Here is an 18389-nt window from a genome sequence, read left to right on the forward strand (position 1 = left end):
GCAGCACCAAGTTCGATGAACTATCCGACGTTTCGGACTGGGCGTCGCTTCTACCGGAGCTCGTCCAAGGCATCGCCGACTGCGTCCTCTCCACCACCGGCGGTGTCGACGCGTACATGGATATGAGGGCCGTCTGCCCCAGCTGGCGCTCTGCCATTGCCAAGCCATCTCCAAACGCCGCGGACCTCCGTTTCCGCCCACGCCACTGGGTCATGGTCGACATGAAACCCGACAACGACGACGACGACGCCCGCCTCTTCCTCCACGTCCCCACCGGGCGGTTCCGCCGCCTGCGCCTCCCGGTGCTCCGCGACCACATCCTCGTCGGTGCTACCGACGGTCTCCTCGTGCTCGGGGAAGGGAGCCCCCGCACTTGGCTCGTGTCCTCAACCCCTTTACAGGTGACATGCTCCACTTCGCCGCGCCGCTACCTGAAGATTTTAAGCATATAGAGTATACCGCACTGCACGGAGGCTCTCATTGCGCGCTGGTCTTCCTGAGATCGGCCACGGTGTTATGTGCTGCTCCAGCCAGTGAAGTCTTTACAGAGAAGGACTTTTCAATGGACGCCTCTGGTCCTGGTCCTTACTTGGATAGCATTGCTAACTTCCATGGTGACATATATTGTGCCGATATGCACGGATGGTTATTCGAGCTTATCACACCAGAAGAGCTCGATGCCATAGACCAGGTGCCGTCTGATCTGGACGTATGTAGAGAGGAAGAATTTGGCGAATTGCGTTCTTATCTCGTGGAGTCTGACGGGGAACTGCTGCTTGTTCGCTATACAGAACTATCTTTCAAAGTTTGTAGAGTCAACTTCGAGTACATGTTGTTGGAGGAGGTCAAGAGCCTTGGCAGCCGCGCGCTCTTCCTCGGTGAAGATAGGTGTGTGTCTGTGGATGCGGATAAGCTTCCGTCTGTTGACAGAGACTGCATATACATGTTAGATTATGAAGGCATGCGCAACATGTGTGTGTATAGCCTAAGAGGCGACACGGTGGATATTATCTCCAGAAACCACTATCTTAATCGACCTTTCAGCCTTGTTACGGTTCTCTTGCAGTATTGCGATTTTCGTCGCTTGACCTCATCGTGGTGGAAGTAGAACTATTCTGGCCTTGGTGCTAGCGCTTCCTGCCATTTCTGGGCTTACAACCTATCTATGTGAGGAATGGGAGATCAAGCAGTAGTATTTTCAGGTTGGAACAATATATGTATTTCAGTTATATCTTTCATCAGTCGTGTTCATATGTCTGCTTGGCTGATGTTGTTTATCAACTCTTCATGAATGCATATTTCAGTCCATGCTATGACAGTTGGTGTGTTGTGCTTCAAGTAGTATTGGCTTAAGCTACATATACACACATGTTGGCTTGTGTGCCCATGTTACAATGACACTTGTTGCAAACTTCTGAATTTTTTCTGCACTTCCAATCCCTTAAAAGTCCTGCCATCACTTTTGGATCTTCGATCACTATGACAAAGGTTGTACTGGCATAGCAGATCCTGGTGGGCATGCGAAGGATGCTCAATTGCTCACCAGACACCAGATGTGCTACGAAGATTTCCAGTCTGGTCCGAGCAGCCCCTGCTTGCAGTAAGATGCGAAGGATGCTCCCTTGTGTTGCAACAAAGAACCCTTCTCCAGGCATGTTTAATATTGATGCCCAGACCTTGGTTAAACACAATTTCACTGTGGCTACAGCCCCACAGTACAACACAAGTAGCAATATTCAGAGCAGAAGATCTAGATTGATTAACCCACTGATATGTTAGGGCATCTCCAGCGGGACGATGCAAACGGACACTGAGCGACTGCCGGGCCGAAAATGCGCCAGGAACCAGCTCCAGCGGGGCGACGCATAGTGATCGGGCTGTCCGCAGCGACGGAAACCTGGCCTAAATATGCGCCTCGGATGCATCTCTGCGGACGTTGCGCAGACGCGCAAAGTGTCCGCTCGCGTCTGGCGGACGTTTCGTCGGGCCCGCCTAGCAGTGACCCAGGCTCGATGCGCCTTCTTAGCCGCGCGCCGAGGCGTCGCTTCGGCAGTCTGCGGCCGCGTAATGGTGATGCCTCGCGTGGCACGCGGCCGTTGCCTACCTCTGCGCATGAAGTAGTAGCGATGCCACGCGTGCCGCGGCCGTCGACTGCTCCCAGCCTATATAAACAGGGGCGTGCGCATCTCATCTCCCACACTAAATCCTAGCCACCGCACAACCTCCACTGTAGTGCCGCTGCGGCTCAACCTCCACCTTTGCCACCATGAGCAGCGCTGGCCGCGACCAGACTGCCGCGCCTCCACCTCCACTTCCACCTCCGACTCCACCTCCCCCGCCTCGAGCTCCGACGAGGAGTTCGACGACGACGACATCACCGACGACCTCCTCGACCCGGTCAGGGACGCCAAGTTATCTCTTTCGCCGGTCATATTCTTGCATCTGATCAGCTGTTCATGAATGCATGTTTCGGTCCAATTTCTGACAAGGTACGCTTGTTGCAAGGTTGTGTGATTCTTGCATGATTTGTGTGATCTTTGCTTGCACCCCTGATGGAATATTGTTTGAACTCTGTTACTGTTTGTTTTGGGGCACTATATCCCCTCGTGTGTGAAACAATGGGCTGCTCGATGGCACGCCTCCTCTCCCTCTGTTTCTATTTATATGCACAAGGACTTGAGGTACAAGTCAAGATTACAAGTATTGTTACACAAGAAATATCCCTAACTAATCTTGGTTAGCCGCACGGAAGGATGTCTCCCTAACACGTCCCCGCAGTCTGAACTCGGTGCTTCGCCGACGTGAAGACTGGATCGAAATTCATGAAATAAGACAGACGGTAGTCCCTTAGTGAAGATGTCAGCAAACTGAGAACTGGAGGGTACATGTAGCACTCGCAGAGCCCCAAGAGCCACCTTCTCACGCACAAAATGTATGTCAAGTTCGATGTGCTTGGTACGCCGATGCTGAACTGGATTGGCCGAGAGATAAACAGCGCTCACGTTATCACAGTAGACAATCGTGGCGCTGTCAAGGGGACGCCGGAGCTCCTGCAGTAGATTACGGAGCCAACAAGTCTCGGCAACGGCAGTGGCAACAACACGGTATTCAGCCTCAGCGCTAGAGCGTGACACAGTGGGCTGTCGGCGAGATGACCAAGAAACCAGGTTGTCACCCAAGAACACACAGTACCCTGACGTAGATCGGCGAGTATCTGGACATCCTGCCCAATCAGCATCCGAGTAGGCAATGAGAGAGTGAGAGGTGGAGGAGTGAAGAGTAAGACCATGATCGAGAGTCCCTTTGAGGTAGCGAAGGATCCGTTTGACAATGAGGAGGTAAGGTTCACGGGGATCATGCATGTGAAGGCAAACTTGTTGAACAGCGTAGGATATTTCGGGCCGAGTGAGAGTCATGTATTGAAGAGCGCCGGCTAGACTACGATAGAGGAAGGGATCGGCCACAGGTGGACCGATAGAGGCAGGAAGTTTTGCTTTGGTATCAACAGGAGTGGAGGACGGATGGCAGTCACTCATGCCGGCACGGTGGAGGATGTCTAGGATATATTGTCGTTGAGATAGGTGAAGAGAATGGGGTTGGCGAGTGACAGAGATACCGAGAAAATGATGAAGAGGTCCGAGGTCTTTCATGGCAAACTCGCGGCTGAAAGTGTTGATGATGGAATGGAGAAAGGAAGTGGTGGATGTGGTGAGAACGATGTCATCAACATAGAGAAGTAGATAAGCGATGTCAGAGCCGCGATGGAGGGTGAAAAGAGAGTTATCAGTTTTGGATTCAAGGAAGCCAATGGAACGAGCAAAGGTAGCAAATCGTTGAAACCAAGCTCGAGGAGCCTGTTTAAGACCGTATAGTGATTTGAGGAGACGACAGACATGAGTGGGACGAGAGGGATCGATAAACCCTGAGGGTTGTTGGCTGTAGACTTCTTCGGAAAGGTTGCCGTGAAGAAAGGCGTTTTGACGTCGAGTTGATGGATGGGCCAATTTTGAGACACGGCGAGGGAGAGAACAACACGGATGGTGGCTGGTTTGATGACAGGGGCTGAAAGTCTCGTCGAAGTCAATGCCGAGGTTGTTGTGTGAAACCACGAACGACCCAACGTGCCTTGTGACGAGCAAGAGATCCATCGGAATTGAATTTGTGACGAAAAATCCATTTGCCACCGACGATGTTGGCACCAGGAGGGGGAGGGACGAGAGTCCAGGTTTGGTTTTGGAGAAGAGCGTCATATTCGTCCTGCATGGCTTGGCGCCAGGAAGGATCATGAAGAGCAACTAGATAATTATGAGGAATAGGAGAAGATACGGTGGCGGAGAGATTGAGTTTATCGATGGGAGGTGGGAGTTTACCGGTGGTGCTACGAGTGCGATGGATAATGGGTGGTGCCGAAGGGCGGCGAGTGTACACATGAGTAATGCTGGGCCGCGTCGCTGCCACGGTAGGAGACAGAGCGGCGGCAGGCTGCCGTGGAGGCGAGTCAGGAGAAAGAGGTGCCACGGCAGGGGAAGAGGCTGCCGCGGCAGGAGAAGAGGCGGCGGCAGGCTGGCGTGGGCTCGCGGCAGCAGAAATCTCTGCGGCGGCAGGGGGTGGAGTAGGAGATGGTGGTGCCGACGTGGATATGGTTGGAGGTATTGGTAGGAAGTGGGGATCTATGGGGTCGATGATGGCAGGTGGTGTAGATGTTTTTGTGATGGAGGCGTAAGGAAAGGTATGTTCATCGAACGTAACATGTCGGGAGATTAGGATGCGTCGGGAGGACACGTCGAGACACCTATAGCCTTTGTGGCGGGATGGATAACCAAGAAAAATACATTTGGTGGCGCGTGGGGCTAGTTTGTTGGGACTAGTGGAGGAAATGTTGACATAGCAGAGACAACCGAACACGCGTAGGTGATCATAGGATGGATGTGTACCGTAGAGGGTGAAGTGTGGGGTTTGTCTACGGAGGGCTGCGGTGGGACGAAGGTTGAGAAGATGAGTGGCAGTGTGGAGAGCCTCGGCCCAAAAATTGGGAGGCAGGGAGGCTTGGAAGAGAAGGGTGCGGATAACATCATTGATGGTGCGAATGGCTCGTTCGGCTTTGCCGTTTTGTTGAGAAGTGTAGGGACATGAGAAGCGAAAAAGGGTTCCATGGGATTGAAAGAAGGAGTTTAGTTTAATGTTGTCAAATTCTTTTCCATTGTCGCATTGGATAGTTAGAATAGGGAGATTGAAGTGGGTGGTGACAAAGGCATGAAATGTAACGAACGTGGTAAAGACATCGGATTTCTTACGAATAGGAAAGCTCCAAAAATAATGAGAAAAATCATCAATAATGACTAGATAATAGGCAAAACCAGACATGCTAAGGACTGGGGAGGTCCATAGATCACAATGTAATAGTTCAAACGGGCGAGTAGTAGATGAGTTCGACAAAGAAAATGGTAACCTAACATGTTTTCCTAATTGACATGCATGACACAGGGAGGGTCCTGTTTTATTCGGCAAGCCGGTGGGTAGAGATGGCGTGGAGCTGTGGCCGGGGTGTCCAAGGCGGCGATGCCAGAGGTCGTGGGAGATGGTGGCGAGGAATGTAGCGGCGTAGGCAGGTGGATTGATGGTGTAGAGAGGGCCTGGACTGTTACATCGGAGAATCACGATCCCGCTGGGAAGAGCCTTCACAGAAAAACCAAAACGATCAAATTCAATGGTGCAGTGATTATCGATGCAGAATTGACGAACAGATATAAGATTTTTGATGATTTGTGGAACGAGGAGTATGTTGTGAAGATAAAGGGGTTTAGTGAGGGTATTAAGAGTTTGGGAACCAACATGGGTGACAGGAAGAGTTGCACCGTTTTCGACGGTGACAAATTGGGATGAGGATGGAAGGAGGGAGTGGAGATTACAGGGATCGGATGCCATGTGAGAGGATGCACCAGTGTCCATGTGCCAATCGCCGCCGGGTAGCTGCAGGTTGTTGAGGGCAGCGAGGAGAGCTGGGTCGATCTGCTGTTGCTGGTGAGCGGTGGGGACGTAGGAGCCCTGGGCTGTATACGCCTGTGGTGTCATGCTGGGGCGCGGGCCGAGGAGGCCTGGGGACGGCGGCTGCCATGTCGTTGGTGAGCGCGGCTGCCACTGTATTGATAGAGGTGGCTGCCACGGGGCCTGCTGTAGTTGGGCGCGAGTAGGGGCCCCCGTCCAGGGATTGAACTGCCAGGGGTTGTCGCGGCCGCGCCCACGTCCTCGTCCGCTGCCGCGTCCGCGGCCTCCGCCACGGAAGGTGTTGGTGAAGTAGTTGGTGCCGCGGCCGCCGGCGCGATCGCCCCCGAAGGGAGCAGGCGATGAGCGGTCACCAGACGGAGGGGCGCGGGCGCTCCCATTGTTGGGCAGGACGCTCTGGCCCATGGCCCAGAGTGCGGTGGAGGCGGCGTTGCGTGCGTCGGTGTGATGACCCACAAGTATAGGGGATCGCAGCAGTCTTCGCGGGTAGTAAAACCCAATTTATTGATTCGACACAAGGGGAGGTAAAGAATACTTATAAGCCTTAACAACTGAGTTGTCAATTCAGCTGCACCTGGAAAAGCACTAGTAACAGGGGTGATGTGAAAGTAGCAGTGATATGAGAGCAGTAGTAACAGTAACACATCAGCAGTAATAGTAACACAGGAGCAATGGCACCGGAAAATAGTTGATACTACTTCCAATGACATGTAGAACAAGTATATGATGATGAAATATGGACCGGGGTTCCCAGCTATCTACACTAGTGGCAACTCTCCAATAACAAGTGTTGGGTGAACAAATTACAGTCGGGCAATTGATAGGATTGAAATAGCATTAAGACAGAATATCAAGATCATTAATCATGTAGGCATGTTTCCCATATATAGTCATACGTGCTCGCAATGAGAAACTTGTACAACATCTTTTGTCCTACCAGCCGGTGGCAGCCGAGCCTCAAGGGAATCTCTCGGATATTAAGGTACTCCTTTTAATAGAGCACCGGAGCAAAGCATTAACACTCCGTGAAAACATGTGATCCTCACATCACTACCATCCCCTCCGGTTGTCCCGATTTCTGTCACTTCGGGGCCTTTGGTTCCGGACAACGACATGTGCATACAACTTGTAGATACAATCTAAGCAATAAGTATAGAGCTCAAATCTAAGATCATGCCAGTCGGGCCCTAGTGACAAGCATTAAGCATAACAAGATTGCAGCAACAATAACTTCATAAACTTTGTAGATAGACAATCATAATGTAACAATCCATCGGATCCCGACAAACACAACACCGATTACATCAGATGAATCTCAATCATGTAAGGCAGCTCATGAGATCATTGTATTGAAGTACATGGGAGAGATGATACCAACTAGCTACATCTAGAACCCGTAGTCCATGGGGGAACTACTCACGGAGCATGATGGAGGCGGTGGCGTTGATGGAGATGGCTTCCGGGGGCACTTCCCCGTCCCGGCAGGGTGCCGGAACAGAGAGTTCTGTCCCCCGAATTGGAGTTTCGCGACGGTGGCGGCGCCCCTGGAGTCTTTCTGGAGTTTCGTCAAGTGGTACGGTGTTTTTAGGTCGAAAGGGATTTTATAGGCGAAGAGGCGGCGCAGGGGGGCACCTGGGGGCTCCCCACCATAGGCCGGCGCGGGCCCAGGCCAGGCCGCGCCGCCTTATGGTGTGGTGGCCCTCTGGCCCCTCTCCGACTCTTCTTCGGTGTTCTGGAGCCTTCCGGGAAAAATAGGAGGTTTGGCGTTGATTTCGTCCAATTCCGAGAATATTGCCCGAACAGCCTTTCTGGAACCAAAAACAGTAGAAAACAGGAACTGGCACTATGGCATCTTGTTAATAGGTTAGTTCCGGAAAACGCATAAACACATTATAAAGTGCAAGCAAAACATGTAAGTATTGTCATAAAACAAGCATGGAACGACAGAAATTATGGATACGTTGGAGACGTATCAGCATCCCCAAGCTTAGTTCCTGCTCGTCCCGAGCAGGTAAACGATAAAAAGAATAATTTCTGTAGTGACATGCTACTTACATAACCTTGATCATACTATTACAAAGCATATGAAATGAATGAAGTGACTCAAGGCAATGATCTATAGTTGCTAACAAATAGATAACATATAGAAAAACTTTTCATGAAGAGTACTTTCAAGACAAGTATCAAAAGTCTTGCACAAGAGTTAACTCATAAAGCAATAAGTTCAAAGTAAAGGCATCGAAGCAACACAAAGGAAGATATAAGTTTCAGCGGTTGCTTTCAACTTGTAACATGCATATCTCATGGATAATTGTCAACACAAAGTAATATGATGAATGCAAATATGCAAGTATGTAAGAATCAATGCAGTTGACACAAGTGTTTGCTTCTAAGGTGGAAGGAAGTAGGTAAACTGACTCAACATAAAAGTAGAAGAATGGCCCTTCAAAGAGGAAAGCATCGATTGCTATATTTGTGCTAGAGCTTTGGTTTTGAAAACATAAAGAGAGCATAAAATTAATGTTTTGAGAGGTGTTTGTTGTTGTCAACGAATGGTAGTGGGCACTCTAACCTCCTCGCTAGACAAACCTTCAAAGAGCGGCTCCCATGAATTATTTTTATTTTTGGGTGGCACTCCTTCCAACCTTTCTTTCACAAACCATGGCTAACCGAATCCTCGGGTGCCTGCCAACAATCTCATACCATGAAGGAGTGCATTTTTATTTTAGTTTCATTATGATGACACTCCTCCCAACCTTTGCTTACACAAGCCATGGCTAACCGAATCCTCGGGTGCCGTCCAACAATCACATACCATGGAGGAGTGTCTATTTTGGTTAATTAATTTGGGACTGGAAATCCCATTGCCAGCTCTTTTTGCAAAATTATTGGATAAGCGGATGAAGCCACTAGTCCATTGGTGAAAGTTTCCCAACAAGATTGAAAGATAAACACCACATACTTCCTCATGAGCTATAAAACATTGACACAAATTGAGAAGCATTTTGAATTGTTTAAAGGTAGCACTCAAGCAATTTACTTTGGAATGGCAGGAAATACCACATAGTAGGTAGGTATGGTGGACACAAATGGCATAGTTTTTGGCTCAAGGTTTTGGATGCACGAGAAGTATTCCCTCTCAGTACAAGGCTTAGGCTAGCAAGGTTGTTTGAAGCAAACACAAGTATGAACGGGTACAGCAAAACTTACATAAGAACATGTTGCAAGCATTATAATACTCTACACTGTCTTCCTTGTTGCTCAAACACTTTTACCAGAAAATATCTAGACCTTAAGAGAGATCAATTATGCAAACCAATTTTAACAAGCTCTACGGTAGTTCTCCACTAATAGGTTTAAACTACATGAAAAAACTTAATCATGATCTACTTGAGAGCTCAAAACAATTGCCAAGTGTCAAATTATCCAAGACATGATGAGGCATTTTCTGTTTTCAACCAAATATAAATAAGTGCAATAGCTTCCAACTTTTATCATTGAACATTAAAAGTAAAACGAAGAACAAGTGTTCATATGAAAAAGCGGAGCGTGTCTCTCTCCCAAACAAGGATTGCTAGGATCCGAATTTATTCAAACATAAACAAAACGAAAATAAACACACATACGCTCCAAGTAAAGCACATAAGATGTGACCGAATAAAAATATAGTTTCAGGGGAGGAACCTGATAAGTTGATGAAGAAGGGGATGCCTTGGGCATCCCCAAGCTTAGACGCTTGAGTCTTCTTGAAATATGCAGGGATGAACCACGGGGGCATCCCCAAGCTTAGACTTTTCACTCTTCTCGATCATATATCATCCTCCTCTCTTGACCTTTGAAAACTTCCTTCACACCAAACTTCTCATAAACTTCATTAGAGGGGTTAGTACTCAAAAAATTTGAATCCACCTTGGTCCTGTAGTGGCATATTGCAAGAACTCAATAAAACATTAGCTACAGCCCTCTACGTCTAGAAAGTCTTGCTTAAAGTCTAGACAATGCAAAAAACAGAGACAGAATCTGCCAAAACAGATCAGCCAGTAAAGACGAATTTTAAATAAATACTTCCGTTGCTCAAATCAGAAAACTCAAAACTAATGAAAGTTGCGTACATATCTGAGGAACACGCACGTAAATTGGCATATTTTTCTGAGTTACCTACAGAGAAAACAGCCCAGATTCGTGACAGATAGAAATCTGTTTCTGCGCAGAAATCCAAATCTAGTATCAACCTTCGATTAGAGGCTTCACTTGGCACAACAAAACACAAAACTAAGATAAGGAGAGGTTGCTACAGTAGTAAACAACTTCCAAGACACAAATATAAAACAAAGTACTGTAGCAAAATAACACATGGGTTATCTCCCAAGAAGTTCTTTCTTTACTGACCATTAAGATGGGCTCAGCAGTTTTAATGATGCACTCGCAAGAAATAGTATTCGAAGCAAAAGAGAGCATCAAGAGGCAAATCCAAAACACATTTAAGTCTAACATGCTTCCTATGCAAAGGAATCTTGTACACAAATAAATTCATGAAGAACAAAGTGACAAGCATAAGAAGATAAAACAAGAATAACTTCAAAAATTTCAGCATATAGAGAGGTGTATTAGTACCATGAAAATTTCTACAACCATATTTTCCTCTCTCATAATAATTTTCAGTAGCTTCATGAACAAACTCAAAAATATAGCTATCACATGCAGCATACTTTTCATGATTTCCAAACACATAATTTTTATCAAGTTCAAGAATAGTGGAATTAAAACTTTCAAACTTACTTTTATTAATAATATAACAAGGTAGTTGATCAATCTCAAGAGATATGGTACTCCTAAATAAATTCAATACTTCTCCAATCCCCTTTTCATTAGTAGCACAATTAATATTGTCAAGTAACATAGGACCATCATCTAGAGCTTTATCATAAACATTTGCCAAGCAAAATTCTTTAGTACCATGCATTTCGACATCAGGCACAAACAAAGCATTATCATAAGATTTATCAAAGTAGCATGGATTATCATATATAACAGTAGCATAATTATTCTCACAAGTTTTACTCATAGGGAATATTTCAAGAGAATCCACAGGAACATAACATTCAACCTCTTTCGGTAAGCATGGAGGACAATCAAATAGTGTAAGAGATAAAGAGTTACTCTCATTAGAAGGTTGACATGGGTAGCTAATCCATTCTTCCTCCTTTTGTTCGTCGCTCTCCTCTTCTTTTTCATCCAATGAGCTTTCAGGTTCATCGATTTCCTCCTCTTTTTCATCCAATGAGCTTTCAGGTTCATCAATTTCTTCTTCCACCGGTTCCTGCAAATTGTGAGTGCATTCTTGTGCATGAATGTGTCTCTCTTTATAATAAAGGATATAAGGATTCCTACTGTAGCATTCTATGCAATAATTAAGGATAGTAGAGACATAATCTTTAAGGTCCTTACAAATAGCACAAGTTTCATAATTCTCAACCATGAAGGATTCTATCTCGGAGGCTCCCATAAATAGGACAAATTGTTCTACCTCTTCGAACCCATAATGAATATAGCAATTCCGATTATAGTTCTTAATTAAAAATTCCTCACTAAAGCCACATTGAAATTTAAGATGTTTAGTATCCTGTTGAGAGCAACAGTTTATATCATGGCGTCTAAGCAAGGTTCTAGCCATTGTATTCAATTTTTCTATCATAGCACTCATTATTTTACCAGTTCTTGATTCTCTATAATTATTATAACATTCTATAAGCTCCAAGTAGGTTGTAGGTTCTCCCATAACAGCAAATTTTAATTTTTCGATTTTTCAAATTTTTATGGATTTTTGGGTATATGAGGAAAGTGAAACAAAACTTAAATAAACTAGACAAAAGTAAACTAAGCAAACTAATACTAGACAGAAATAAACTAAGCACAAATAAACTAGACAAAAGTAAACTAAGCAAAACAAAATAAAATAAAACAGAGAGAGATGTAGAGTGTACTCCCCAGGTGAACTTATGAGTAGAGCTATGCCTCCCCGGCAACGGCGCCAGAAAATAGTCTTGATGACCCACAAGTATAGGGGATCGCAGCAGTCTTCGCGGGTAGTAAAACCCAATTTATTGATTCGACACAAGGGGAGGTAAAGAATACTTATAAGCCTTAACAACTGAGTTGTCAATTCAGCTGCACCTGGAAAAGCACTAGTAACAGGGGTGATGTGAAAGTAGCGGTGATATGAGAGCAGTAGTAATGAGTAACACGATAGCGAGTAATAGTAACACGGGAGCAATGGCACCGGAAAATAGTTGATACTACTTCCAATGACATGTAGAACAAGTATATGATGATGAAATATGGACCGGGGTTCCCAGCTATCTACACTAGTGGCAACTCTCCAATAACAAGTGTTGGGTGAACAAATTACGGTCGGGCAATTGATAGGATTGAAATAGCATTAAGACAGAATATCAAGATCATTAATCATGTAGGCATGTTTCCCATATATAGTCATACGTGCTCGCAATGAGAAACTTGTACAACATCTTTTGTCCTACCAGCCGGTGGCAGCCGGGCCTCAAGGGAATCTCTCGGATATTAAGGTACTCCTTTTAATAGAGCACCGGAGCAAAGCATTAACACTCCGTGAAAACATGTGATCCTCACATCACTACCATCCCCTCCGGTTGTCCCGATTTACGTCACTTCGGGGCCTTTGGTTCCGGACAGCGACATGTGCATACAACTTGTAGATACAACCTAAGCAATAAGTATAGAGCTAAAATCTAAGATCATGCCACTCGGGCCCTAGTGACAAGCATTAAGCATAACAAGATTGCAGCAACAATAACTTTATAAACTTTGTATATAGACAATCATAATGTAACAATCCATCGGATCCCGACAAACACAACACCGATTACATCAGATGAATCTCAATCATGTAAGGCAGCTCATGAGATCATTGTATTGAAGTACATGGGAGAGATGATACCAACTAGCTATAGCTAGAACCCGTAGTCCATGGGGGAACTACTCACGGAGCATGATGGAGGCGGTGGCGTTGATGGAGATGGCTTCCGGGGGCACTTCCCCATCCCGGCAGGGTGCCGGAACAGAGAGTTCTGTCCCCCGAATTGGAGTTTCGCGACGGTGGCGGCGCCCCTGGAGTCTTTCTGGAGTTTCGTCAAGTGGTACGGTGTTTTTAGGTCGAAAGGGATTTTATAGGCGAAGAGGCGGCGCGAGGGGGCACCTGGGGGTCCCCACCATAGGCCGGCGCGGGCCCGGGCCAGGCCGCGCCGCCTTATGGTGTGGTGGCCCTCCGGCCCCTCTCGACTCTTCTTCGGTGTTCGGAGCCTTACGGGAAAAATAGGAGGTTTGGCGTTGATTTCGTCCAATTCCGAGAATATTGCCCGAATAGCCTTTACGGAACCAAAAACAGCAGAAAACGAGAACTGGCACTATGGCATCTTGTTAATAGGTTAGTTCCGGAAAACGCATAAAAACATTATAAAGTGCAAGCAAAACATGTAAGTATTGTCATAAAACAAGCATGGAACGACAGAAATTATGGATACGTTGGAGACGTATCACGGTGCGGCGCTGAGTTTCTTCCAGGATGAGGGCGGAGCGCGTCTGAAGAAACGAGGGGAACGGCACCTGAAAGGGGAGAAACGAGCGCAGATGGGCGTAAGTGTCATTAAGGCCTCGGAGGAGCGTCGGAACCAGCGTTTCGTCGGCTGATGGGCTGGCCGACGTCGGTGAGGGAGTCGGCGAGGTTCTTGAGCTTGGCGCAGTAGTCGCTGATGGAGAGATCGCCCTGTGGCGTGTTGCGGAAGTCGGCCTCGAGCTGGATGGCGCGGTGCTTCTTGTTGTCGCGGAAGAGATTCTCGATGGCGTCCCAGATGGTGAGTGCGGTGGAGCCAGGATGCATGACGATGCTGAGGAGGTCGGTGTCGACGGAGCCGTAGATCCAGGAGAGCACGGTGTAGTCATCACGGCCCCAGCGCAGGTAGGAGACGTGTCGGAGGGAGTGGCTTCACCGGTGACGTGGGCGGTGAGACCGTAGCGGCCGAGAGCGACGAGGAAGAGCTCCCTCCAGCTTGTGTAGTTGCCGTCTGTGAGGCTGAGGGTGATCGGCACGTGGAGCTTGATGGAGGTTGCGTAGGTGGTGGTGGTTTCGGTTGGGTTAGGGTTTGGAGAGGGTGTTTGGCCAGCCGGAAGGAGAGCGGCGGCTGCGTTGGTGGTGGCGATGATCTGCTGGTTGATGGAGGCTTCGCGGTCATCTAGGGCTTTGGCACGAGCCTCGAGCTCGCGCTCCTTGGCTGCGAGTTCTTCGGGAGTCATGGTGGGAGAGGGGAGGGAGGGTGGCGGCTAGGGTTAGGGTTTTTGGAGAGGGAGGGAGGGGTTTAGGCGGCGGGGAGGATGACCCGCTCTGATGCCATGAAACAATTCGGATGTAACTTTTTCCCAGGATTTTTTTGATATATTATACGTTTTTTTCCGACGTCGTATGCAAAAGTTATTGCGGTTTTACCATTTTTTAAACTTTTTTTGCCAAAAAAAATGGAAATTCGAATTTCTTAATTTCTCCGAATAGTAGGCTGCATAACATACAAGAATCTGAAAACAATTTTTTTTTCAATTTTCTATCATTTTCTTTTGTATTTTACAAACCAAAAAAAAGCGATCCACGGGGGGGGGGTGCAGGGTGCGTGGGAGTAAAAAAACTCGGAAAAACCTTTAGTCGCGGTTGGGGACACCAACCGCGACTAAAGGGACTAATGCTCCATCCGCGACGAAAGGGTACCCCTTTAGTCGCGGTTGGTAACACCAACCGGGACTAAAGGGCTATGGAGGGATGCGGCCGGCGGAAAAACCTTTAGTCGCGGTTCGAATATTTCCGGGACTAATGGGGGTGGACGGAAGCCTCTTTTTCTACTAGTGAATAGGAAGTTGCTCCTAGGAGCAGCAGTGTGCAGACGGGAGGAGGTGGACGTACTTGCCGAATTCATGACTCGGTGATTACAGAAATAACATGCGCTGCTCAGTATATATACTGAGCTATCGACAACGGATCAATGATGCCGCCAAGACAAACAAAAATTGAAACTGTTCTGAACTTGTGAGAGCAAAGTATCAGCAAACACTGAACCTGCAGAAGAACATAGCTCTTACAGTATTTATTTAATTTCATCAGTCACTCGTTCGGTAGATAGAGTGAAGCTGAGCCTTTACGTCGGGGAGGGCCACACAATAGTTCATCAGCACCTGAACCATGCTGAAAGGGCGAGCGCTATGGCAGGTCGAGATCATCTTCTCACTGCCGCCACCTCCGAGATCGTACTCCCAAACACCGTCGCCGTTCCCGGTGACGCGGTATACGCAGTTGCTCCTGACGGAAGGGAGTCGATCCGCGTGGTCGACGGACAAGCACCTGCTGCCGAGGAAGAGCGAGCGGCGGCCGATGCTCCTCATGGGGTTTTAGCTGTAGCTAGTTGGTACTCTCTCTCCCATGTACTTCAATACAATGATCTCATGAGCTGCCTTACATGATTGAGATCCATCTGATTTAATCGGTGTTGTGTTTGTTGGGATCCGATGGATTGTTACATTATGATTAGTCTATCTATAAAGTTTGTGAAGTTATTGTTGCTGCAATCTTGTTGTGTTTAATGCTTGTCACTAGGGCCCGAGTGGCATGATCTAGATTTAAGCTCTATACTTATTGCTTAGATTGTATCTACAAGTTAGATGCACATGTCTATGTCCGGAATAAAAGGCCCAAAGTGACATAAATTAGGATAACTGGAGGGGAAGGCTTAGATATGAGGATCACATGTTTTCACGGAGTGTTAATGATTTGCTCCGGTGCTCTATTAAAAGGAGTACATTAATTTCCAGTAGATTCCCTAGAGGCCCGGCTGCCACCGGCTGGTAGGACAAAAGATGTTGTACAAGTTTCTCATTGCGAGTACGTATGACTATATATGGAAAACGTGCCTACATGATTAATAATCTTGATGTTCTGTCTTAATGCTATTTCAATCCTATTAATTGCCCAACTGTAATTTGTTCACCCAACATTTGTTATTGGAGAGTTACCACTAGTGTAGATAGCTGGGAACCCCGGTCCATCTCTCATCATCATATACTCGTTCCTATATGACATTGGAAGTAGTATCAACTATTTTCTGGTGCCATTACCTCTGTGTTACTATTACTACTGCTGTGTTACTGTTACTATTGCTCTCATATTACTGCTGCTTTCACATCACCCCTGTTACTAGTGCTTTTCCAGGTGCGGCTGAATTGACAACTCAGTTGTTAAGGCTTATAAGTATTCTTTACCTCCCCTTGTGTCGAATCAATAAATTTGGGTTTTACTTCCCTCGAAGACTGTTGGGATCCCCTAAACTTGTGGGTTATCAAGCTCTTTCCTCCTTGATGCGCTCATCCTCCCTAGCCACCTCCTCTAGGTGCATCCTATTGGCCCTCTCCCTCCCTATTTGAGCAAGTTGCCAGTTCTTCTGGAATTTTTCCCTCCATAGACGGTCTCATTCGGCATTATCTTCTCATTCCTCTTCTTCTCGCGCCATATGTATTCCTGATACTCCCTTTGCATACGGGCACGCTCGGCCATCTTATTGTCTTCCTCCTCCTTCTTCTTCCTCTCAAGTTCTTCCTTGTCCCTCTTCCGCACCGTCCTCACAGCCTCCTCCCAAACGGACTCGTCCTTCTCATTGCCCTCCCACGCCCCCTTCCCCTTGATGGGTTGAGTTGCCATACCTGAAAACCAAATTGAAAAACCAAAGTTAGTCACGGAATAGGAAAATAGAAAGTACAATACAATTAATATATTGGAGACATACGGATAAGGCCCCACTAGGTATCCTAGCATACTAGTACCCCGACGTCCACCATGGCGACCTCTACTAAGCCCTACATGAATCCTTGGTTGCCTTGGAGCTTGTCGCCATTGTGATTGATGGCTTGGGGCTTGTTGCCTTGGAGCTTGTTGCCTTGGAGCTTGTTGCGAAGGAGTTTGTTGGCTTGGAGCTTGTTGGCTTGGACCTTGTTGCGAACGAGCTTGTTGCCTTGGAGCTTGTTGTCGTGGGGTTTGTTGGCTTGGAGCTTGTTGGCTTGGGGTTTGTTGACTTGGAGGTTGGTTTGAAGCTTGTTGGCTACTTGACGCTTGGCTTGTGCTAGCATCATTGCCCTTTGATTTTTTGTCGGATGTACATTTCCTTTTATTGTGCCCCTTACTATTGCATGATCCACAATTAGTTGGCTCGCGAGCCTCTTGGAATAACTTGTTTCCCGAATGACCCCATCTATCCATATCTCCGTGATACCTCTTTGTCTTTCTTCATCCACGTTTCACAACCTTCCATTCCGGATCTGGCCAAACTTGCACTCCATGATACTCCGTCCATTGTGATTGGTCCAAGTAGGGATAAAACCTTGGAGCCAATGTCCTCTTTGTGGCTTCGATGGAGAACTCGGCCTCCCGAACGGTGAGCAGGTTATTGTAGTCGACATGTCTAGTGCGTGCCGCTGTTAGCAAGTGGGAGCAAGCCAAATTAAGCAAAGAGGGCATCCTACATGTGCATTCACATGTCTTAGGGACACACGGAAAGCCCGGCCTCCGTGTTGGACACCAACTTGTGTGGTGCCTCCCGGCTCATTCACTTGGTAAACCCAGTCAACATTGTCATAACATGTAGCCGTTTGGGAGTCCGCCTTCCTCGCCTGAAATTTCATGAACTCTTCAACCTTCGTTGGGAACTCGCAGTTCCTAGAAATTTCCTTCTCCGTTTCATCGGTGTAGTTCTGGAAATAGACATTCAACTTCTCGAATGTGTATTGAATGATTGCCGTCACGGGAAATGCACGAACACCCTTCAGCACATTGTTGAAGCACTCAGCCATGTTGCTTGTCATTTGGCCATATCTCCTCCCATCCTCATCATAAGCTCTTGCCCACTTTGAGTTAAGTATAAGGTGTCTATGAAGAAGCTCTTGACCACCCGCGTTGAGGTCTTTGTGCTTCAGCAAGCTGTTGTATAGGTTTGCGAAGCGGCACTCAGAGTAAGCGAGGCAACAATCTTGAAGAAGGTCAGACAACTCTTTGCTCTTGCATGCCCGGTAGAAGTTTGCACAAAATTGCCTCATGCACCATCGGTGGTGCAAGGGAGCATGGCCGGGAATGTCAAGCCCCACCGCATTGAGAATTCCTTGATGATGATCCGAGATGACACACACTTCCTTTGAGGGTGGTATGACCCTCGTCCTCAATATATGGAAAATCATTGCCAGTTATCATTGTTCTCAATCTCTACCAATGCAAAAGCCAGTGGTAGTAAACGGTTGCTCGCATCATTTGCTATTGCCACCAATAGTGT

At 47.1% G+C, this 18389-nt stretch overlaps 1 pseudogene; it reads left to right on the forward strand.

The window, feature by feature from the left end:
- The window catches only part of LOC124660124, a 2031-nt pseudogene extending 850 nt beyond the window's left edge, over positions 1-1181 (forward strand).
- The last annotated feature ends 17208 nt before the right edge of the window (positions 1182-18389 follow it).

The sequence above is a fragment of the Lolium rigidum genome, chromosome 6 (assembly GCF_022539505.1).
Source record: "Lolium rigidum isolate FL_2022 chromosome 6, APGP_CSIRO_Lrig_0.1, whole genome shotgun sequence".
NCBI lineage: Eukaryota > Viridiplantae > Streptophyta > Magnoliopsida > Poales > Poaceae > Lolium > Lolium rigidum.